The sequence below is a fragment of the Salmo trutta genome, chromosome 39 (assembly GCF_901001165.1).
Source record: "Salmo trutta chromosome 39, fSalTru1.1, whole genome shotgun sequence".
NCBI lineage: Eukaryota > Metazoa > Chordata > Actinopteri > Salmoniformes > Salmonidae > Salmo > Salmo trutta.
In genome coordinates this window covers 8,755,831-8,781,201 of record NC_042995.1, presented here as the reverse complement: position 1 = coordinate 8,781,201, position 25,371 = coordinate 8,755,831, and positions in this window count along the sequence as shown.

The window sequence follows — 25,371 nt, the reverse complement described above, 5'->3', positions numbered from 1 at the left end:
AACAGTCCTGTAAGGCACACAGCTACACATGGAACAACTACCCACAAAAACCCATGAAAAAACACCCCTACTAAATAGGACCTTCAATTAGAGGCAACGAGGAACAGCTGCCTCCAATTGAAGGTCAACCCAATAAACTAAACATAGAAATAGAACAACTAGAACAAGCATAGAAATATACTAAGAACGTTAAAAAAAAAACAACACATAAAACAAACACCCCCCTGCCACGTTCTGACCAAACTACAATAACAAATAACCCCTTTACTGGTCAGGACGTGACAGGTGAGGTTAACAGGACAGTGGTGAGATTAACATGACAGTGGTGAGGTTAACAGGACAGGGTTATGTTTAACCTTCTGGCGAGGTACACAGGACAGTGGTGAGGTTAGCAGGACAGTGGTGAGGTAAACAGGACAGTGGTGAGGTTAACATGACAGTGGTGAGGTTAGCAGGACAGTGGCGAGGTTAACAGGACAGTGGTGAGGTTAACATGACAGTGGTGAGGTTAGCAGGACAGTGGTGAGGTAAACAGGACAGTGGTGAGGTTAACATGACAGTGGTGAGGTTAGCAGGACAGTGGCGAGGTTAACAGGACAGGGTTATGTTTAACCTTCTGGTGAGATTAACAGGACAGGGTTATGTTTATCCTTCTGGTGAGATTAACAGGACAGGGTTATGTTTATCCTTCTGGTGAGATTAACAGGACAGGGTTATGTTTATCCTTCTGGTGAGATTAACGGGACAGGGTTATGTTTTACCTTCTGGTGAGATTAACAGGACAGGGTTATGTTTATCCTTCTGGTGAGATTAACAGGACAGGGTTATGTTTTACCTTCTGGTGAGATTAACAGGACAGGGTTATGTTTAACCTTCTGGTGAGATTAACAGGACAGGGTTATGTTTGACCTTCTGGTGAGATTAACAGGACAGGGTTATGTTTGACCTTCTGGTGAGGTTAACAGGACAGGGTTATGTTTATCCTTCTGGTGAGATTAACAGGACAGGGTTATGTTTGTCTTTCTGGTGAGATTAACAGGACAGGGTTATTTTTAACCTTCTGGTCAGATTAACAGGACAGGGTTATGTTTAACCTTCTGGTGAGGTTAACAGGACAGGGTAATGTTTAACCTTCTGGTCAGATTAACAGGACAGGGTTATGTTTTACCTTCTGGTGAGATTAACAGGACAGGGTATTGTTTAACCTTCTGGTGAGATTAACAGGACAGGGTTATGTTTTACCTTCTGGTGAGATTAACAGGACAGGGTTATGTTTAAACTTCTGGTGAGATTAATAACAGGACAGGGTTATGTTTAACCTTCTGGTGAGATTAACATGACAGGGTAATGTTTAAACTTCTGGTGAGATTAATAACAGGACAGGGTTATGTTTAACCTTCTGGTGAGATTAACATGACAGGGTAATGTTTAACCTTCTGGTGAGATTAACAGGACAGGGTTATGTTTAACCTTCTGGTGAGATTAACAGGACATGGTTATGTTTAAACTTCTGGTGAGATTAATAACAGGACAGGGTTATGTTTAACCTTCTGGTGAGATTAACAGGACAGGGTAATGTTTAACCTTCTGGTGAGATTAACAGGACAGGGTTATGTTTAACCTTCTGGTGAGATTAACAGGACATGGTTATGTTTAAACTTCTGGTGAGATTAATAACAGGACAGGGTTATGTTTAACCTTCTGGTGAGATTAACATGACAGGGTAATGTTTAACCTTCTGGTGAGATTAACAGGACAGGGTTATGTTTTACCTTCTGGTGAGATTAACAGGACAGGGTTATGTTTATCCTTCTGGTGAGATTAACAGGACAGGGTTATGTTTATCCTTCTGGTGAGATTAACAGGACAGGGTTATGTTTAACCTTCTGGTGAGATTAACAGGACAGGGTAATGTACTGTAGACACAGCAGGATGCAGCCTAGGGTCTGGTTGAATATTAGCTTGAGGTGTGGCTGGACACTGACAGGCCAGGAGGAGGGTGCAGTGTGTGTGTATGTGTTCATGTGTGTGTGTGTGTGTGTGTGTGTGTGTGTGTGTGTGTGTGTGTGTGTGTGTGTGTGTGTGTGTGCGTGTGCGTGGTGTTGTGAGTGTGTGTTTGAGAGTGTGGCTGTGTGTGCGGTCATTAAATAATCATCGTGCGTCTGACTTTGTTAAAATCAGATATGGAGAGGCCTCTTTTTTTTGTCCTGGGTGACATTTTGATCTCTGCTTTGTCATTAGTCAGTGATGTGATGAAATTTACATAGGGCTAATTCACCCGTCTGCTGACAACATCTTTTTCCCAGAGACAACCGTCTTTAATATTTAGAGCACTACTTTCTCCAATGCCCTTCAACTGTGCGCTAGCCCTCCTGCCTGCAGTATTAATGTATTCTTAATGGGAGAGACTCTATAAACGAGAACGTAGCTCGGCTCTTTAACGTGCACCAGCATAGCTGTTATTTCCACGTTTAGCCATAATAGACTTGATTGCCTTTTTAATCATGTACAGCCCTGGCATTAATTGTTCCACGGCCAAGGACTTTGTTAACTGGGTTTGATTTTGATTCCCTGGGGTGATCTCTGTTCAGGTTTCACCGAGACTCGGGGGGATTCTCCTTCTTCCTTCTCTCATTAGTTCTGGTTTTAACCAAAAACTCTTTGATTGGATTCATGCTGCCGCTGTTGTGTTTCAACTCCTTTCTACTGGGTTTGTTTCTGTGTGTGTGTAGTGTATAGTGTGTAGTGTGTAGTGTATAGTGTATAGTGTGTAGTGTGTAGTGTATAGTGTATAGTGTGTAGTGTGTGTGTAGTGCGCAGTGTGTAGTGTGTGTTTGTAGTGTGTAGTGAGCAGTGTGTGTTTGTAGTGTGTAGTGTGCAGTGTGTAGTGTGTAGTGTGCAGTGTGTAGTGTGTGTTTGTAGTGTGCAGTGTTCAGTGTGTGTTTGTAGTGTGTAGTGTGCAGTGCTGTAGAGTACTTAAGTAAAAATACTTTAAAGTACTACTGAAGTAGTTTGTTTTTAAGTACATGTTTTACGTACTCCCCCGGGACTGCTGGTCATTCTGTGCACCAGTTCTGGAGGTCTACATCACCGGCCTTCTAGGAGTCACTGAACTGGATCATCACCACCAACCCCAGACTGTCTTGTCTCATTACCCACACCTGGTTCCCATTCCCCCTGATTAGTATGTTACATATGTGCCCTCTGTTCCCCATTGTCTTGTCCGTTATTGTTCCCATGTCCGTTTGTCTTGTGAGTACCTGTGCTTTGTGGTTTCGGCTTTCGTGCAGCGTATCGTGTACTCGTTATTACGGGTCTCGTCCCGTGTATTGTTATTACGGGTCCAGTGTGTTGTTCCTACGGGTCTCGTCCAGTGTGTTGTTATTACGGGTCTCGTCCAGTGTGTTGTTCCTACGGGTCTCGTCCAGTGTGTTGTTATTACGGGTCCAGTGTGTTGTTATTACGGGTCTCGTCCAGTGTGTTGTTATTACGGGTCTCATCCAGTGTGTTGTTATTACGGGTCTCGTCCAGTGTGTTGTTATTACGGGTCTCGTCCCGTGTGTTGTTATTACGGGTCCAGTGTGTTGTTATTACGGGTCTCGTCCAGTGTGTTGTTATTACGGGTCTCGTCCAGTGTGTTGTTATTACGGGTCTCGTCCAGTGTGTTGTTATTACGGGTCCAGTGTGTTATTATTACGGGTCCAGTGTGTTGTTATTACGGGTCTCATCCAGTGTGTTGTTATTACGGGTCTCGTCCAGTGTGTTGTTATTACGGGTCCAGTGTGTTGTTATTACGGGTCCAGTGTGTTGTTATTACGGGTCTCGTCCAGTGTGTTGTTATTACGGGTCTCGTCCAGTGTGTTGTTATTACGGGTCCAGTGTGTTGTTATTACGGGTCCAGTGTGTTGTTATTACGGGTCCCGTGTGTTGTTATTACGGGTCTCGTCCCGTGTGTTGTTATTACGGGTCCAGTGTGTTGTTATTATGGGTCTCGTCCAGTGTGTTGTTATTACGGGTCTCATCCAGTGTGTTGTTATTACGGGTCTCATCCAGTGTGTTGTTATTACGGGTCTCATCCAGTGTGTTGTTATTACGGGTCCAGTGTGTTGTTATTACGGGTCTCGTCCAGTGTGTTGTTCCTACGGGTCTCGTCCAGTGTGTTGTTATTACGGGTCCAGTGTGTTGTTATTACGGGTCCAGTGTGTTGTTATTACGGGTCTCATCCAGTGTGTTGTTATTACGGGTCTCGTCCAGTGTGTTGTTATTACGGGTCTCATCCAGTGTGTTGTTATTACGGGTCTCGTCCAGTGTGTTGTTATTACGGGTCCAGTGTGTTGTTATTACGGGTCCAGTGTGTTGTTATTACGGGTCTCGTCCAGTGTGTTGTTATTACGGGTCTCGTCCAGTGTGTTGTTATTACGGGTCCAGTGTGTTGTTATTACGGGTCTCGTCCAGTGTGTTGTTATTACGGGTCTCGTCCAGTGTGTTGTTATTACGGGTCCAGTGTGTTGTTATTACGGGTCCAGTGTGTTGTTATTACGGGTCCCGTGTGTTGTTATTACGGGTCTCGTCCCGTGTGTTGTTATTACGGGTCCAGTGTGTTGTTATTATGGGTCTCGTCCAGTGTGTTGTTATTACGGGTCTCATCCAGTGTGTTGTTATTACGGGTCTCATCCAGTGTGTTGTTATTACGGGTCTCATCCAGTGTGTTGTTATTACGGGTCTCGTCCCGTGTGTTGTTATTACGGGTCCAGTGTGTTGTTATTACGGGTCTCGTCCCGTGTGTTGTTATTACGGGTCTCGTCCAGTGTGTTGTTATTACGGGTCCAGTGTGTTGTTATGACGGGTCTCGTCCAGTGTGTTGTTATTACGGGTCTCGTCCAGTGTGTTGTTATTACGGGTCTCGTCCCGTGTGTTGTTCCTACGGGTCTCGTCCAGTGTGTTGTTATTACGGGTCTCATCCAGTGTGTTGTTATTACGGGTCCAGTGTGTTGTTATTACGGGTCTCATCCAGTGTGTTGTTATTACGGGTCTCATCCAGTGTGTTGTTATTACGGGTCCAGTGTGTTGTTATTACGGGTCTCATCCAGTGTGTTGTTATTACGGGTCTCGTCCAGTGTGTTGTTATTACGGGTCTCATCCAGTGTGTTGTTATTACGGGTCCAGTGTGTTGTTATGACGGGTCTCGTCCAGTGTGTTGTTATTACGGGTCTCGTCCAGTGTGTTGTTATTATGGGTCTAGTCCCGTGTGTTGTTATTACGGGTCCAGTGTGTTGTTATTACGGGTCTCGTCCAGTGTGTTGTTATTACGGGTCCCGTCCCGTGTGTTGTTATTACGGGTCCAGTGTGTTGTTATTACGGGTCTCGTCCAGTGTGTTGTTATTACGGGTCCAGTGTGTTGTTATTACTGGTCTCGTCCCGTGTGTTGTTATTACGGGTCTCGTCCCGTGTGTTGTTATTACGGGTCCCGTGTGTTGTTATTATGGGTCCAGTGTGTTGTTATTACGGGTCTCATCCAGTGTGTTGTTATTACGGGTCTCGTCCAGTGTGTTGTTATTACGGGTCTCATCCAGTGTGTCGTTATTACGGGTCCAGTGTGTTGTTATTACGGGTCTCGTCCCGTGTGTTGTTATTACGGGTCTCGTCCAGTGTGTCGTTATTACGGGTCCAGTGTGTTGTTATTACGGGTCTCGTCCAGTGTGTTGTTATTACGGGTCCAGTGTGTTGTTATTACGGGTCTCGTCCAGTGTGTTGTTATTACGGGTCCAGTGTGTTGTTATTACGGGTCCCGTGTGTTGTTATTACGGGTCTCGTCCAGTGTGTTGTTATTACGGGTCTCGTCCCGTGTGTTGTTATTACGGGTCCAGTGTGTTGTTATTACGGGTCCAGTGTGTTGTTATTACGGGTCTCATCCAGTGTATTGTTATTACGGGTCCAGTGTGTTGTTATTACGGGTCCAGTGTGTTGTTATTACGGGTCCAGTGTGTTGTTATTACGGGTCTCGTCCAGTGTGTTGTTATTACGGGTCCAGTGTGTTGTTATTACGGGTCCAGTGTGTTGTTATTACGGGTCTCGTCCAGTGTGTTGTTATTACGGGTCTCGTCCAGTGTGTTGTTATTACGGGTCTCGTCCCGTGTATTGTTATTACGGGTCCAGTGTGTTGTTATTACGGGTCTCGTCCAGTGTGTTGTTATTACGGGTCCAGTGTGTTGTTATTACGGGTCCAGTGTGTTGTTATTACGGGTCTCGTCCAGTGTGTTGTTATTACGGGTCTCGTCCAGTGTGTTGTTCCTACGGGTCTCGTCCAGTGTGTTGTTATTACGGGTCCAGTGTGTTGTTATTACGGGTCCAGTGTGTTGTTATTACGGGTCTCGTCCAGTGTGTTGTTATTACGGGTCTCATCCAGTGTGTTGTTATTACGGGTCCAGTGTGTTGTTATTACGGGTCCAGTGTGTTGTTATTACGGGTCCAGTGTGTTGTTATTACGGGTCCAGTGTGTTGTTATTACGGGTCCCGTGTGTTGTTATTACGGGTCTCGTCCCATGTATTTATTAGACGTTTAACCTCACACTTTTCTTTGGGTTACATCCCTTTGTTTTTGTATACATGTTTGCTTTGGGATTCGTCCCCGTGCCTTTTCAGGTCACGTATTTTTGGGTGGAGTATTAAAAACCCCGTATTAAGTATTCCTGCGCCTATCTCTAATCATTTATACAACGTGACAATATGGACTCAACTATTCCTTCAATACATTTCTAAAAAAAAGAATGTACTTTTTACTCCATTAATTTTCCCTGACACCCAAAAAGTACTCTTTACATTTTTAATGCTTAGCTGTAATGGTTTTCTTAGAGAAGTGGAGGAGTCAGGCGCAGGACACAGGGATAAAGGTAAACAAACGTGTTTACTAAAATTATCAATCAATCTTCTCATCAAAAATACATAGTTTGGAGAAACACCTCCAACTACACAAAACAGACAAACAATCACCGACAAGACAAACAGGAAATGCAGAGGTTTAAATAATGAACATAATTAGGGAAAATCAAAACAGGTGTACACAATAAAGACAAAACCAAACGAACAGTGAAACATCGATCGGTGGCAACTAGTAAGCCGGTGACGTCGACCGCCGAACGCCGCCCGAACAAGGAGAGGGGTCGACTTCGGCGGGAGTCGTGACATTAGCAGAACTGGAACATGGTCCAATTCACGTACTTATCTGGAGAACATCCCTGGTCATTCCTGCTGCCTCACAAAACGCAAATGCTTAGTTTCTAAATTTTGTCTGAGTGTTGGAGTGTTGGAGTGTCTGAGTGTTGGAGTGTCTGAGTGTCTGAGTGTCTGAGTGTCGGAGTGTTGGAGTGTCGGAGTGTCGGAGTGTCGGAGTGTCGGAGTGTCGGAGTGTCGGAGTGTCGGAGTGTCGGAGTGTGGGAGTGTTGGAGTGTTGGAGTGTTGGAGTGTTGGAGTGTTGGAGTGTTGGAGTGTTGGAGTGTTGGAGTGTGAGGCTGGCTATCCGTCAATGTAAAAACAAATGAAACATTGTGAAATCTGGTTTGTTTAATATCAGGAATTTAAAATGATTTATACTTGTACTTTTACTTTTGATATTTTAGTATATTTTAGTAATTACATTTACTTTGATATTTTAGTATATTTTAGTAATTACATTTACTTTGATATTTTAGTATATTTTAGTAATTACATTTACTTTGATATTTTAGTATATTTTAGTAATTACATTTACTTTGATATTTTAGTATATTTTAGTAATTACATTTACTTTGATATTTTAGTATATTTTAGTAATTACATTTACTTTGATATTTTAGTATATTTTAGTAATTACATTTACTTTGATATTTAGTATATTTTAGTAATTACATTTACTTTGATATTTTAGTATATTTTAGTAATTACATTTACTTTGATATATTTTAAAGCAAATACTTTTAGACTTTTACTCAAGTACCATATTACCATATTACTATGTGACTTTCACTTTTACTTGAGTCATTTTCTGTTTGAAGGTATCTTTACTTTTACTCAAGTTTGAAAATTGTGTAGTGTGTAGTGTGTGTGTAGTGCGCAGTGTGTAGTGTGTGTGTGCAGTACGCAGTGCGCAGTGTGTGTGTGTGTTTGTGTAGTGTGCAGTTTGGTGTGCAGTGAGTAGTGTGCAGTTTGGTGTGCAATGTGCAGTGCATATGTGTGTGTGGTGTGCAGTGGGTAGTGTGCAGTGTGTGTGGTGTGCAGTGTGCAGTGCGCGGTGTGTGTGTGCAGTGTGCAGTGAGTAGTGTGCAATGCACAGTGTGTGTATGTGGTGTGTAGTGTGTGGTGTGGTGTGCAGTGTGTGTGTGTGTGTGTGTATGTGTGTGTGTGTGTGTGTGTGTGTGTGTGTGTGTGTGTGTGTGTGTGTGTGTGTGTGTGTGTGTGTGTGTGTGTACGCGTGTGTGTTCGCCATGCATCCCCCCACACAATGTTTTCTAATATTGACTTAATTAGATTTTCCAGCTATTATCCACCCCCTTGGTTCTCCTCCATATTAGTCACATCTGTTACATCATTATAGTCCATTATCAGAGACAATTATACCATAAAACACAGACAAATATCACCAGAGATAATCTGTTTCTGGATAGCAAAGAAATTACTGTTGGTGATGTCCACACCAAGAGGACATCATGTCTAGATGTTGTACTGTTGATGAGATGACCTCTTGGTGTGGACATCATGTTGTACTGTTGATGAGATGACCTCTTGGTGTGGACATCATGTTGTACTGTTGATGAGATGACCTCTTGGTGTGGACATCATGTCTAGATGTTGTACTGTTGTTGAGATGACCTCTTGGTGTTGACATCATGTTGTACTGTTGATGAGATGACCTCTTGGTGTGGACATCATGTTGTACTGTTGTTGAGATGACCTCTTGGTGTGGAAATCATGTTGTACTGTTGATGAGATGACCTCTTGGTGTGGACATCATGTTGTACTGTTGATGAGATGACCTCTTGGTGTGGACATCATGTCTAGATGTTGTACTGTTGTTGAGATGACCTCTTGGTGTTGACATCATGTTGTACTGTTGATGAGATGACCTCTTGGTGTGGACATCATGTTGTACTGTTGTTGAGATGACCTCTTGGTGTGGACATCATGTTGTACTGTTGATGAGATGACCTCTTGGTGTGGACATCATGTTGTACTGTTGATGAGATGACCTCTTGGTGTGGACATCATGTTGTACTGTTGTTGAGATGACCTCTTGGTGTTGACATCATGTTGTACTGTTGATGAGATGACCTCTTGGTGTGGACATCATGTCTAGATGTTGTAATGTTGTTGAGATGACCTCTTGGTGTTGACATCATGTTGTACTGTTGATGAGATGACCTCTTGGTGTTGACATCATGTCTAGATGTTGTACTTTTGTTGAGATGACCTCTTGGTGTGGACATCATGTTGTACTGTTGTTGAGATGACCTCTTGGTGTGGACATCATGTTGTACTGTTGATGAGATGACCTCTTGGTGTGGACATCATGTTGTACTGTTGATGAGATGACCTCTTGGTGTTGACATCATGTTGTACTGTTGTTGAGATGACCTCTTGGTGTAGACATCATGTTGTACTGTTGTTGAGATGACCTCTTGGTGTTGACATCATGTTGTACTGTTGTTGAGATGACCTCTTGGTGTGGACATCATGTTGTACTGTTGTTGAGATGACCTCTTGGTGTGGACATCATGTCTAGATGTTGTAATGTACACCATTCATCATAACAGTCTTGAATCAAGGGAAGGGATGTAGCTCTCAATGCCAATGTCCCTACAATATTCCCTATATAGTGCACTACTTTTATAGCACCCTATCCCCTATATAGTGCACTACTTTTATAGCAACCTATTCCTTATATAGTGAACTACTTTTGCAGCACCCTGTTCCCTATATAGTGCACTACTTTTACAGCACCCTTTTCCCTATATAGTGCACCACTTTAATAGCACCCTATTCCCTATATAGTGCACTACTTTTACAGCACCCTTTTCCCTATATAGTGCACCACTTTAGTAGCACCCTATTCCCTTTATAGAGCACTACTTTTGACCAGGGCCCATAGAGCTCTGGTCAAACAAGTTATTCCCTTTATAGAGCAGAGATGTTCAACTCCAGTCTCAACATCAACAGTGAAGAGGCGACTCCGGGATGCTGTCCTTCTAGGCAGAGTTGCAAATAAAAAGCCTCATCTCAGACTGGCCAATGAAAATAGATTGAGATGGGCAAAAGAACACAGACACTGGACCGCAAACATCGCTTCACCACTGCTCCTATCCTGGCTCATCCTTACCCTTCCCATCAGTTCGTGGTGGAGGCCGATGCTTCGGATGTCGGAGTGGGGGCTGTTCTGTGCCAACGTTCTGCCCTTGACCTTAAGCTGCATCCCTGCTCCGTCTTCTCCCACCGCCTCAACGACATGTAGAGGAACTAAGATGTAGGGAATCGTGAGCTTCTCGCGCTGAAGATGGCGTTGGAGGAATTGAAGCACTGGCTAGAAGGGGTGGAGCATCCATCATTGTGTGGCCCAACCACAAAAACCTACAGTATCTCCGCACCGCCAAGTGCCTCAACTCCAGGCAGGCGAGATGGGCCCTGCTGTTTACCTGCTTCAACTTTTCCCTCTCCTACTGGCCGGGACCCAAGAACGTCAAGCCAGATGCTCTGTCTCGTCGCTATAACACCACGGTTACCACCCCGGAGCCAGAGACCATCCTTCCCACTTCGTCCCTGGGTTGGGGGGCAGATAACCGGATGTTTGTGCCTGACGCTGTCTGCACTACTTCATTCCTCTCCCCAAACTACCCTCGGCCAAAGAGATGGCCCAGCTTATGGTGCAGAACGTCTTCCGGATCCACAGACTCCAGGTGAACATCGTCTCCGACCGGGGTCCAACGTTTTCGTCCTGATTCTGGAATGCATTCTACACGCTCATTGGGTCGTTGGCCACCCCCAGTCCAACGGCTAGTCGGAGCGAGCCAACCAGGACTTAGAAATTATTCTGCGCTGCCTAGTCTCCACCAACCCTACCACCTGCAGTCAGCAACTGGAATGGGTTGAGTATGCTCGAAACACCCTTCCTTGCTCTGCCATGGGTCTCTCGTCCTTTGAGGGTTCCTTGAAATATCAGCATCCGCTCTTCCCCGAGCAAGCGAAGGAAGTCAGCAATCCCTCTTCCCAGATGTTCATCCGCCGCTGTCGCCGTACCTGGAAGAGAGCCCAGACCGCTCTGTTGAAGACCCCTTCCAGATATCGGTAACAAGCAGATCACCACCGGACCCCTGCTTCACGCTATTGGCTCGGGCAGAGAGTATGGCTCTCCACCCGGGACCTGCCCCTCTGGGTGGAGTCCCGTAAACTCTCTCCCCATTTCATCGGCCCGTTCCCCATCTCTAGAGTCATTAGCCCCACTGCTGTTCGTCTTTTGTTACCACGTACCCTCTGTATTCACCTTGCTTTCCGTGTGTCTAGGATTAAGGACGTGTTTCACAGCCCTTTGTCTTCTGTTTCCAGGTCCACCCTTCCTCCCATGTCATCCATGGCCATCCGGCGTACATGGTGAGACAACTCCTGAGTGTTCGACCACGGGGCAGGAGTTTCCAGTACCTGGAGGACTGAGAGGGTTATGGCCCAGAGGAGAGGTGCTGGGTCCCCACTAGAGACATCCTGGACCCAGCCCTCATTGCCGACTTCCACTGCCGGCACCCCAGTCAACCAGGTATTAGCCCAGGTAGGATGCCAGGTTGCACCCCTAGAGGGGGGGTACTGTCACACCCTGATCTGTTTCACCTGTCCTTGACTCCACCCCCCTTCAGATGTCACTCATCTTCCCCATTATCCCCTGTGTATTTATACAGCAGTTAACCTAGTGGTTAGATCGTTGGACTAGTAACCGAAAGGTTGCAAGATCAAATCCCTGAGCTGATGAGGTAAAAATCTGTCCTTCTGCCCCTGAACAAGGCTGTTCCTAGGCCATCATTGAAAATAAGAATTTGTTCTTAACTGAATTGCCTAGTTGAAAAAATGTCTGTTTGTCAAGTCAACCAGCGTTTTTGTGTCTCAGCTCCTGCTTTTCCCAGTCTCTTTTTCTCGCCCTCCTGGTTTTGACCCTTGCCTGTCCTGACTCTGAGTCCTCCTGCCTGACCACTCTGCCTGCCCCTGAGCCTGAGCCTGCCTGCCGACCTGTACCTTTGCCCCACCTCTGGTTTACTGACCCCTGCCAGCCCTGACCTGTCTATTGCCTGCCCCTGTTTGGATTATTAAACCATTTTTAATTTGACATTGTCTGCATCTGGGTCTTGCCTTCATACCTGATAGATACAGGGAAAAGGGGGCTATTTGGAACGCTGGCCAACACTCAATGAAGAGATCAACCAGTGGTAGTTATCATACATCAGAGAGGGAGAACGCTGGAGAGATGTTGTTCTCCACCGCATGTCAAAGATCAGCCAGTCTGTGTCAGCCTCTTGTATAACTTTTCATAACCCCCGTTGAGCTCCATAACAGAAAGAGTTGAGATGCCTCTGATCTTCAGCTGTAAGATAATCAGGGAAACCAACTTGTGTGTCAAAAGACCCCAACTTTTTCCATGGAATGTAGAATGAATGGACTGTTGATTTAACTCCATGAGGTCATTAGAATGAATGGACTGTTGATTTAACTCCATGCTGTCATTAGAATGAATGGACTGTTGATTTAACTCCATGCCATCATTAGAATGAATGGACTGTTGATTTAACTCCATGCCATCATTAGAATGAATGGACTGTTGATTTAACTCCATGCCATCATTAGAATGAATGGACTGTTGATTTAACTCCATGCTGTCATTAGAATGAATGGACTGTTGATTTAACTCCATGCTGTCATTAGAATGAATGGACTGTTGATTTAACTCCATGCTGTCATTAGAATGAATGGACTGTTGATTTAACTCCATGCTGTCATTAGAATGAATGGACTGTTGATTTAACTCCATGCTGTCATTAGAATGAATGGACTGTTGATTTAACTCCATGCTGTCATTAGAATGAATGGACTGTTGATTTAACTCCATGCTGTCATTAGAATGAATGGACTGTTGATTTAACTCCGTGCTGTCATTAGAATGAATGGACTGTTGATTTAACTCCGTGCTGTCATTAGAATGAATGGACTGTTGATTTAACTCCATGCTGTCATTAGAATGAATGGACTGTTGATTTAACTCCATGCTGTCATTAGAATGAATGGACTGTTGATTTAACTCCATGCTGTCATTAGAATGAATGGACTGTTGATTTAACTCCGTGCTGTCATTAGAATGAATGGGCTGTTGATTTAACTCCATGCTGTCATTAGAATGAATGGACTGTTGATTTAACTCCATGCTGTCATTAGAATGAATGGACTGTTGATTTAACTCCATGCTGTCATTAGAATGAATGGACTGTTGATTTAACTCCATGCTGTCATTAGAATGAATGGACTGTTGATTTAACTCCATGCTGTCATTAGAATGAATGGACTGTTGATTTAACTCCATGCTGTCATTAGAATGAATGGACTGTTGATTTAACTCCATGCTGTCATTAGAATGAATGGACTGTTGATTTAACTCCATGCTGTCATTAGAATGAATGGACTGTTGATTTAACTCCATGCTGTCATTAGAATGAATGGACTGTTGATTTAACTCCATGCTGTCATTAGAATGAATGGACTGTTGATTTAACTCCATGCCGTCATTAGAATGAATGGACTGTTGATTTAACTCCATGCTGTCATTACTGAAGGTTTTTGACTTCTCCCATGTCTTTTCTTTAAGGCCAGTTGAAGTTAACAAATAGAGCCCATCTTGCCCTTGATATAATAGACTCCTAATGGAGACAGACAGTTGAGGTGATTTCAGGTACATTGTGTTATCTATCTGACTCCCCTCTACATAAAAGAGAATGTTCACAGTTTTTGGACTTTGGCCTCTGGGATGTTAACATGTTTACGTTACCAAACACACAGAAACACTCTTTATGAATCAAAAGGAATGATAAATGTATCAAATATTATTGGATTCAGTCACAGCCAATGAATATCTTCTTAAACATTGAAATTAAAAAGATTACATGATATAGCATAGCGAAGTAGCCAACCCAAAACCACTCTAGCAAGGAGCAGAAGAGGTGAGGCATTTAGTTTGATTTTAACATTATACTACCACCTCAGGACAGATGGCACTGCATTACAAAAGGTCATTTCATTACAAAAGGTGATTTGGAACCAGCAGTGTTCTGTACTAGTTTTACCCTAGCCTGGTCCCAGATTGGTTTGTGCGCCCCTGCTTTTGAACCAGGCTATGTTTTACCCTATATGTAACCAGTCTGTAGTTTAGAGTCCTCTCCTCTTTCTCTTGGCTTTGAACCAGGGCTATAGTTCTACCCTATACTTTACCAGTCTATAGATGAGAGACATCTCCTCTTCCTCTTGGCTTTGAACCAGGCTGTAGTTCTACCCTATACTTAACCAGACTATAGATGAGAGTCCCCTCCTCTTTCTCTTGGCTTTGAACCAGGCTGTAGTTCTACCCTATTAACCAGTCTATAGATAAGAGTACCCTCATCTTCTTTTTGGCTTTGAACCAGGCTGTAGTTCTACCCTATTAAGCAGTCTGTTGATAAGAGTCCTCTTTCTCTTGGCTTTGAACCAGGCTGTAGTTCAACTCTATTATGCAGTCTGTTGATAAGAGTCCTCTCCTCTTTCTCTTGGCTTTGAACCAGGCTGTAGTTCTACCCTATTAAGCAGTCTGTTGATAAGAGCCCTCTTTCTCTTGGCTTTGAACCAGGCTGTAGTTCAACTCTATTATGCAGTCTGTTGATAAGAGTCCTCTCCTCTTCTCCTCCTAACAGGCTAATGTAAGTCACTGTCTCCGTCTCAAATGGCTGCCATTGGGGTGCAGCCCCAGGATTCTCCATGTAATTTGAATGTATCACACCATTTTATAATGACCTCTAATTAACTCTGATCCATTTAGGAAATTATTAGCAGAAAGGGAAACGATGGCTTCGTCCTCTAAACTAAAGAGTTGGGAGACCAGCAACTAGCTGTCCCAAGCACCAAGCAAAGCACTTTAACGTCTTTGATGTCAGTTCAAAATGTCAGGGATTACACTTTTAGAACTCTTTCTAGTGAGTTCAAATGAGATGAAAGAAATGGTTGAATGACCTTTAAACTTTGAGATTGACATATAGTGGGCACCACTACTGCATCAGAGAGTAGTACATGTCCCACAATGCAGCATCAATCCTACCCATCTCTTAAACACTGATCCATAGGCCTCACAGATTAGAGTCCATCCGTCATGCTCCGGCACACGTTGCACAAGCACACAAAATGGATTTTCATCAACATTGAAGAGGGGTTCAAACACACATTGGGTAACAACGAAGAGCTTCCATTCCACTGGAGACATACATCCTGTTATACTACCAGACAGAGAAACATCCTGTTATACTACCAGACATACATCCTGTTATACTACCAGACATACATCCTGTTATACTACCAGACATACATCCTGTTATACTACCATACAGACATCCTGTTATACTACAAGACAGACATCCTGTTATACTACCAGACATACATCCTGTTATACTACCAGACAGACATACATCCTGTTATACTACCAGACATACATCCTGTTATACTACCAGACATACATCCTGTTATACTACCAGACAGACATCCTGTTATACTACCAGACATACATCCTGTTATACTACCAGACAGACATCCTGTTATACTACCAGACAGACATCCTGTTATACTGCCAGATAGACATCCTGTTATACTACCAGACATACATCCTGTTATACTACCAGACATACATCCTGTTATACTACCAGACAGACATTTACATTTACATTTACGTCATTTAGCAGACGCTCTTATCCAGAGCGACTTACAGTAGTGGATGCATACATTTCATCCAATTATTTTTATTTTTATACTATCAGACAGACATACATCCTGTTATACTACCAAACAGACATACATCCTGTTATACTACCAGACATACATCCTGTTATACTACCAGACAGACATCCTGTTATACTACCAGACAGAGAAACATCCTGTTATACTATCAGACATACATCCTGTTATACTACCAGACAGACATCCTGTTATACTACCAGACAGACATCCTGTTATACTACCAGACATACATCCTGTTATACTACCAGACATACATCCTGTTATACTACCAGACATACATCCTGTTATACTACCAGACATACATCCTGTTATACTACCAGACATACATCCTGTTATACTACCAGACAGACATCCTGTTATACTACCAGACAGACATACATCCTGTTATACTACCAGACAGACATCCTGTTATACAACCAGACAGACATCCTGTTATACTACCAGATAGACATCCTGTTATACTACCAGACATACATCCTGTTATACTACCAGACAGACATCCTGTTATACTACCAGACAGACATCCTGTTATACTACCAGACAGACATCCTGTTATACTACCAGACAGACATCCTGTTATACTACCAGACATACATCCTGTTATACTACCAGACAGACATCCTGTTATATTACCAGACAGACATACGTCCTGTTATACTACCAGACATACATCATGTTATACTACCAGACAGACATCCTGTTATACTACCAGACATACATCCTGTTATACTACCAGACAGACATCCTGTTATATTACCAGACAGACATACGTCCTGTTATACTACCAGACAGACATCCTGTTATACTGCCAGACATACATCCTGTTATACTACCAGACATACATCCTGTTATACTACCAGACATACATCCTGTTATACTACCAGACAGACATCCATCCTGTTATACTACCAGACAGACATCCTGTTATACTACCAGACAGACATCCTGTTATATTACCAGACAGACATACGTCCTGTTATACTACCAGACATACATCCTGTTATACTACCAGACATACATCCTGTTATACTACCAGACATACATCCTGTTATATTACCAGACAGACATCCTGTTATATTACCAGACAGACATACGTCCTGTTATACTACCAGACATACATCCTGTTATACTACCAGACAGACATCCTGTTATATTACCAGACAGACATACGTCCTGTTATACTACCAGACATACATCCTGTTATACTACCAGACAGACATCCTGTTATACTACCAGACAGACATACATCCTGTTATACTACCAGACAGACATACATCCTGTTATACTACCAGACAGACATCCTGTTTTACTACCAGACATACATCCTGTTATACTACCAGACAGACATCCATCCTGTTATACTACCAGACATACATCCTGTTATACTACCAGACATACATCCTGTTATACTACCAGACAGACATACATCCTGTTATACTACCAGACAGACATACATCCTGTTATACTACCAGACATACATCCTGTTATACTACCAGACATACATCCTGTTATACTACCATACAGACATCCTGTTATACTACAAGACAGACATCCTGTTATACTACCAGACATACATCCTGTTATACTACCAGACATACATCCTGTTATACTACCAGACTGACATACATCCTGTTATACTACCAGACAGTCATCCTGTTATACTACCAGATAGACATCCTGTTATACTACCAGACATACATCCTGTTATACTACCAGACAGACATCCTGTTATACTACCAGACAGACATCCTGTTATACTACCAGACAGCCATCCTGTTATACTACCAGACATACATCCTGTTATACTACCAGACAGACATCCTGTTATACTACCAGACAGACATACATCCTGTTATACTACCAGACATACATCCTGTTATACTACCAGACATACATCCTGTTATACTACCAGACAGACATCCTGTTATACTACCAGACATACATCCTGTTATACTACCAGACAGACATCCTGTTATACTACCAGACATACATCCTGTTATACTACCAGACATACATCCTGTTATACTACCAGACATACATCCTGTTATACTACCAGACATACATCCTGTTATACTACCAGACATACATCCTGTTATACTACCAGACAGACATCCTGTTATACTACCAGACAGACATACATCCTGTTATACTACCAGACAGACATCCTGTTATACAACCAGACAGACATCCTGTTATACTACCAGATAGACATCCTGTTATACTACCAGACATACATCCTGTTATACTACCAGACAGACATCCTGTTATACTACCAGACAGACATCCTGTTATACTACCAGACAGACATCCTGTTATACTACCAGACAGACATCCTGTTATACTACCAGACATACATCCTGTTATACTACCAGACAGACATCCTGTTATATTACCAGACAGACATACGTCCTGTTATACTACCAGACATACATCATGTTATACTACCAGACAGACATCCTGTTATACTACCAGACATACATCCTGTTATACTACCAGACAGACATCCTGTTATATTACCAGACAGACATACGTCCTGTTATACTACCAGACAGACATCCTGTTATACTGCCAGACATACATCCTGTTATACTACCAGACATACATCCTGTTATACTACCAGACATACATCCTGTTATACTACCAGACAGACATCCATCCTGTTATACTACCAGACAGACATCCTGTTATACTACCAGACAGACATCCTGTTATATTACCAGACAGACATACGTCCTGTTATACTACCAGACATACATCCTGTTATACTACCAGACATACATCCTGTTATACTACCAGACATACATCCTGTTATATTACCAGACAGACATCCTGTTATATTACCAGACAGACATACGTCCTGTTATACTACCAGACATACATCCTGTTATACTACCAGACAGACATCCTGTTATATTACCAGACAGACATACGTCCTGTTATACTACCAGACATACATCCTGTTATACTACCAGACAGACATCCTGTTATACTACCAGACAGACATACATCCTGTTATACTACCAGACAGACATACATCCTGTTATACTACCAGACAGACATCCTGTTTTACTACCAGACATACATCCTGTTATACTACCAGACAGACATCCATCCTGTTATACTACCAGACATACATCCTGTTATACTACCAGACATACATCCTGTTATACTACCAGACAGACATACATCCTGTTATACTACCAGACAGACATACATCCTGTTATACTACCAGACATACATCCTGTTATACTACCAGACATACATCCTGTTATACTACCATACAGACATCCTGTTATACTACAAGACAGACATCCTGTTATACTACCAGACATACATCCTGTTATACTACCAGACATACATCCTGTTATACTACCAGACTGACATACATCCTGTTATACTACCAGACAGTCATCCTGTTATACTACCAGATAGACATCCTGTTATACTACCAGACATACATCCTGTTATACTACCAGACAGACATCCTGTTATACTACCAGACAGACATCCTGTTATACTACCAGACAGCCATCCTGTTATACTACCAGACATACATCCTGTTATACTACCAGACAGACATCCTGTTATACTACCAGACAGACATACATCCTGTTATACTACCAGACATACATCCTGTTATACTACCAGACAGACATCCTGTTATACTACCAGACAGACATCCTGTTATACTACCAGACAGACATCCTGTTATACTACCAGACAGACATCCTGTTATACTACCAGACATACATCCTGTTATACTACCAGACAGACATCCTTTTATACTACCAGACAGACATACATCCTGTTATACTGCCAGATAGACATCCTGTTATATTACCAGACAGACATCCTGTTATACTACCAGACAGACATCCTGTTATACTACCAGACAGACATCCTGTTATACTACCAGACAGACATCCTGTTATACTACCAGACATACATCCTGTTATACTACCAGACAGACATACATCCTGTTATACTACCAGACAGACATCCTGTTATACTACCAGACAGACATACATCCTGTTATACTACCAGACAGACATCCTGTTATACTACCAGACAGACATCCTGTTATACTACCAGACATACATCCTGTTATACTACCAGACAGACATACATCCTGTTATACTACCAGACAGACATCCTGTTATACTACCAGACAGACATCCTGTTATACTACCAGACATACATCCTGTTATACTACCAGACATACGTCCTGTTATACTACCAGACAGATATCCTGTTATACTACCAGACAGACATCCTGTTATACTACCAGACATACATCCTGTTATACTACCAGACAGACATCCTGTTATACTACCAGATAGACATCCTGTTATACTACGAGACATACATCCTGTTATACTACCAGACAGACATACATCCTGTTATACTACCAGATAGACATCCTGTTATACTACCAGACAGACATACATCCTGTTATACTACCAGACAGACATCCTGTTATACTACCAGACAGACATCCTGTTATACTACCAGACAGACATCCTGTTTTACTACCAGACAGACATCCTGTTATACTACCAGACATACATCCTGTTATACTACCAGACAGACATCCTGTTATACTACAAGACAGACATCCTGTTATACTACCAGACAGACATCCTGTTATACTACCAGACATACATCCTGTTATACTACCAGATAGACATCCTGTTATACTACCAGACATACATCCTGTTATACTACCAGACATACATCCTGTTATACTACCAGACATACATCCTGTTATACTACCAGACAGACATCCTGTTATACTACCAGACATACATCCTGTTATACTACCAGATAGACATACATCCTCTTCCACCCCAGAAAGACTGTTATTGGAAAGTGGTTGTGGGAATAAAGGAGAAGGGTGGATCTGTGAGACAGTTAAAACAGTTTAACGAGAAGTCGGATACTTTCTTAAAATTTACGATAAACGATAAAAAGCCATGGGTCTACCGATAGACAACCCTCCACCATCAGCACAGGCTAAATGGAACACTTAAATTAGGATTAAAGGGTGTACATTTCAGTGACAGAGTGAGATGGGACGGTGTGTGGCTGTGTGTTTTTGAGCCTTTCTCCCTCTGAAATCCCTCTCTCCGTGTCTCTCCCCAGGCTCTCCCTTGTCTCCTCCCATGTCTCTCCCCTGTCTCCTAACCTAAATAAGCCCAGTTTGACCCCCCCCACACACACACACACACACACACACTCACACACAATGTTGTGTATTTCCATAACCTTCCTCTGTCAGCTGAGAACTAGCAGAGGCTATAAATATGGCCGACGGGCTGGCAACACAGCTATATATCCTGGATCAAATATACAAATGTGTTTTATGGAGGTCAACAACCAGCCGTCCGTTTCCCGGCTCAGAGCGCCGGAACATAACTTTACCTCAAGGTTATTTCCCTTGCTCGCTCTGTTAGTGAAACCTGTTTAAGGCTTGCCAAATTATTTACTCTCATTCCTGACACTATTCATGTGTCCTTTATTTCTGGGAGAGAGAGAGAGGGGGAGGAAAATGTCTAGCTACCATCACCTCTCTTTCTGTCTCTGTCTCTCTGTCTCTCTCACTCTTTCTCCCTCTCTCTCTGTCTCTCTCCCTCTCTGTGTCTCTTTCTCTCTCTCTCTCTCTCTCTCTCTCTCTGTCTCTCTCTCTCTCTCTGTCTCTCTCTCTCTCTCTGTCTCTCTCTGTCTCTCTCTCTCTCTCTCTGTCTCTCTCACTCTTTTTCCCTATCTCTCTCTCTCTCTCTCCCTCTCTGTGTCTCTTTCTCTCTCTCTCTCTCTGTCTCTCTCTCTCTCTGACCCCCTCTCTCTCTCTCTCTCTCTCTCTCTCTCTCTCTATCTGACCCCCTCTCTCTCTCTGTCTCTCTCTCTTTCTCCCCCTCTGTTCCTCTCTTCCTCTGTCCAACTGTTTCCTTCTGTAGCGGGAATGTAATCTGACAGAGTGATGCTTCCTTTAAGACTGGGACTGTGTGTGTGTGTGTGTGTGTGTGTGTGTGTGTGTGTGTGTGTGTGTGTGTGTGTGTGTGTGTGTGTGTGTGTGTGTGTGTGTGTGTGTGTGTGTGTGTGTGTGTGTATGCTGCGTGTTCCTGTTAGATTGACGTTATTGATCCGGATGGATGTACGCAATTCAAACCAAGATGTAACTTTTTATCTTTCTGTTTAGCATGTGGAGACAAGGGACACAAGGTTTTCTTTTTCTATTCTTTTGATGAAATACTGTTTCCCAATGAAAAGCCTCTCCAACGTTACTGCCGGGCCTTGACAAGAGGAATGCCATTATCTGTGAGTTACAGAGGAGAGAGAGGCTGTGGTGTGACTGTGGGTCTATAGAGAAGCAGAACACACCAAGACAGTGTCCCAAATGGCACCCCATTCCCTATTTAGGGCACTACAGTGCCTATAGGGTTGGTAGTGCACTACTTTTGACCAGGGCCTATGGAATGAAAAGGGGGCCATTTGGGACACAAACCCATAACGCTCAACCCCGCAAAAACACTTGAGCCTATCGAGACTAAACGATACTTCAAAAATTAAGGGGAACATAGACCTGCTGTGGTTGACCAGTCTTAATACCAGAATATTAGACCTGCTGTGTGGTGACCAGTCTTAATACCAGAATATTAGACCTGCTGTGGTTGACCAGTCTTAATACCAGAATATTAGACCTGCTGTGCGTGACCAGTCTTAATACCAGAATATTAGACCTGCTGTGGTTGACCAGTCTTAATACCAGAATATTAGACCTGCTGTGGTTGACCAGTCTTAATACCAGAATATTAGACCTGCTGTGGTTGACCAGTCTTAATACCAGAATATTAGACCTGCTGTGCGTGACCAGTCTTAATACCAGAATATTAGACCTGCTGTGGTTGACCAGTCTTAATACCAGAATATTAGACCTGCTGTGGTTGACCAGTCTTAATACCAGAATATTAGACCTGCTGTGGTTGACCAGTCTTAATACCAGAATATTAGACCTGCTGTGCGTGACCAGTCTTAATACCAGAATTTTAGACCTGCTGTGTGGTGACCAGTCTTAATACCAGAATATTAGACCTGCTGTGCGTGACCTGTCTTAATACCAGAATATTAGACCTGCTGTGTGGTGACCAGTCTTAATACCAGAATTTTAGACCTGCTGTGTGTGACCAGTCTTAATACCAGAATATTCATATTGATCTACAAGGCTATTGATAATCATCTACAAGACTATTGATAATGATCTACAAGGCTTTTGATAATTATCTACAAGGCTATTCATAATTATCTACAAGGCTATATCTACAAGGCTATTGATAATGATCTACAAGGTTATTCATAATAGTCTACAAGGTTTTTCATAATTATCTACAAGGCTATTGATAATGATCTACAAGGCTATTCATAATAATCTACAAGGTTTTTCATAATTATCTACAAGGCTATTGATAATGATCTACAAGGATATTCATATTGATCTACAAGGCTAGTCATAATTATCTACAAGGCTATTGATAATGATCTACTAGGCTATTCATATTGATCTACTAGGCTATTGATAATTATCTACAAGGCTATTGATAATGATCTACAAGGCTATTGATAATGATCTACTAGGCTTTTGATCATGATCTACTAGGCTATCCATACTTATCTACAAAACTATTGACATTGATCTACAATGCTGTTGATATTGATCTACAAGGCTATTGATTATGATCTACACGGCTTTTGACAATGATCTACAAGGCTATTGATACTTTTTTACAAGGCTATTGATTTTGATTTACAAGGCTATTGATATTGATCTACAATGCTATTGATATTGATCTACAAGTTTATTCATATTGATCTACAAGGCTAAACTGATCCTAGATCAGCATCCGTACTCTGAAACATTTTCTGAATGCAAATGCTAGACCAAGTTAGAGCTGTTCATTTCTTAACCTGATCAGAAATCCCTCATCGCACAGAAACATTTTCATTCATTTATGATTGCATTTATGATAATAATTAGCATATTAATTCCACAGACAGAATTTGGAGGGTGAAGCAGACATGGTTTTAAATGATTCATAGAAATCTACAATTATGAGGTGAAGTAGATGTGGTTTAGTTTATGCAACAGCTGTTTTTAACCTTCAAAAGAGCAAGCTGTCACACTATTACAGAGACAGACAGGGAGGAGGAGTGATCGAGAAAGAGAGACAGCGCTAGAGAGATGGAGAGAGAGCGAGAGAGAGCGAGAGAGAAAGAGGGGGAGAGAGAGAAGGGAGAGAGAGAAGGGAGAGAGAGAAAGAGGGAGAGAGAGAAGGGAGAGATGAGAGAGAGAAAGAGGGGGGGAGACAGAGTGAGAGAGCGAGAGAGAGAGAGAAAGTGGGGAAGAGAAATGGAGAGAGAGAAAGAGGGGGGAGAGAGAGAGAGATCTAGAGAGATGGAGAGAGAGAGTGAGAAAAAAGAAGGGAGAGATGGAGAGAGAGAAAGAGAGGGAGAAACAGAGAGAGGGAGGAGGGGAGAGAGAGTACATAATATATTGTGCAGTATGTTTGACCAAGGCCATTCACTATTTAGTAGATTAGAAAATGATCTCTCTATGGGGTAAATTTGGACACATTGTCGTGATCACAACATAGACACGTAGTCTAACAGCAGGGGATGAGCATAGAGAAAAATATGTATTCACACAAGCTATTATGCTGTATGTATTTGTCTGTTAATTTCTCAACACAGAACAGTAAACCAAGCCATCTGTCTCGCTGTGACAGTGATTCATTGGATGTGTGTGGGACAGCTAGTATGTGAGAAAACATGTGGGCCAACTCTAATCTGTATCAATCAATTCCCCCGTTCCAGTGTTCATTGCCCAGTCCATAAACTTACTGTACATACCAGCTAAATGATCTGTTCTATTGTGAGAGAAAGATAGCAAAAGAGAGAGACAGAGAGAGAGACGGAGAGAGAGAGAGACAGAGAGAGAGACAGATAGAGAGAGAGAGAGAGAGAGACAGAGAGAGAGACAGAGAGAGAGAGAGAGAGACAGAGAGAGAGAGAGAGACAGAGAGAGAGAGAGAGAGAGAGAGACAGAGAGACAGAGACAGAGACAGGGTGAGCAGCAAGAGAGACTCATTGCTGTATTTGTAGACAGAGAGACTCATTGCTGTATTTGTAGACAGAGACTCATTGCTGTATTTGTAGACAGAGAGAAACATTGCTGTATTTGTAGACAGAGAGACTCATTGCTGTGTTTGTAGACAGAGAGACTCATTGCTGTATTTGTAGACAGAGAGACTCATTGCTGTATTTGTAGACAGAGAGACTCATTGCTGTATTTGT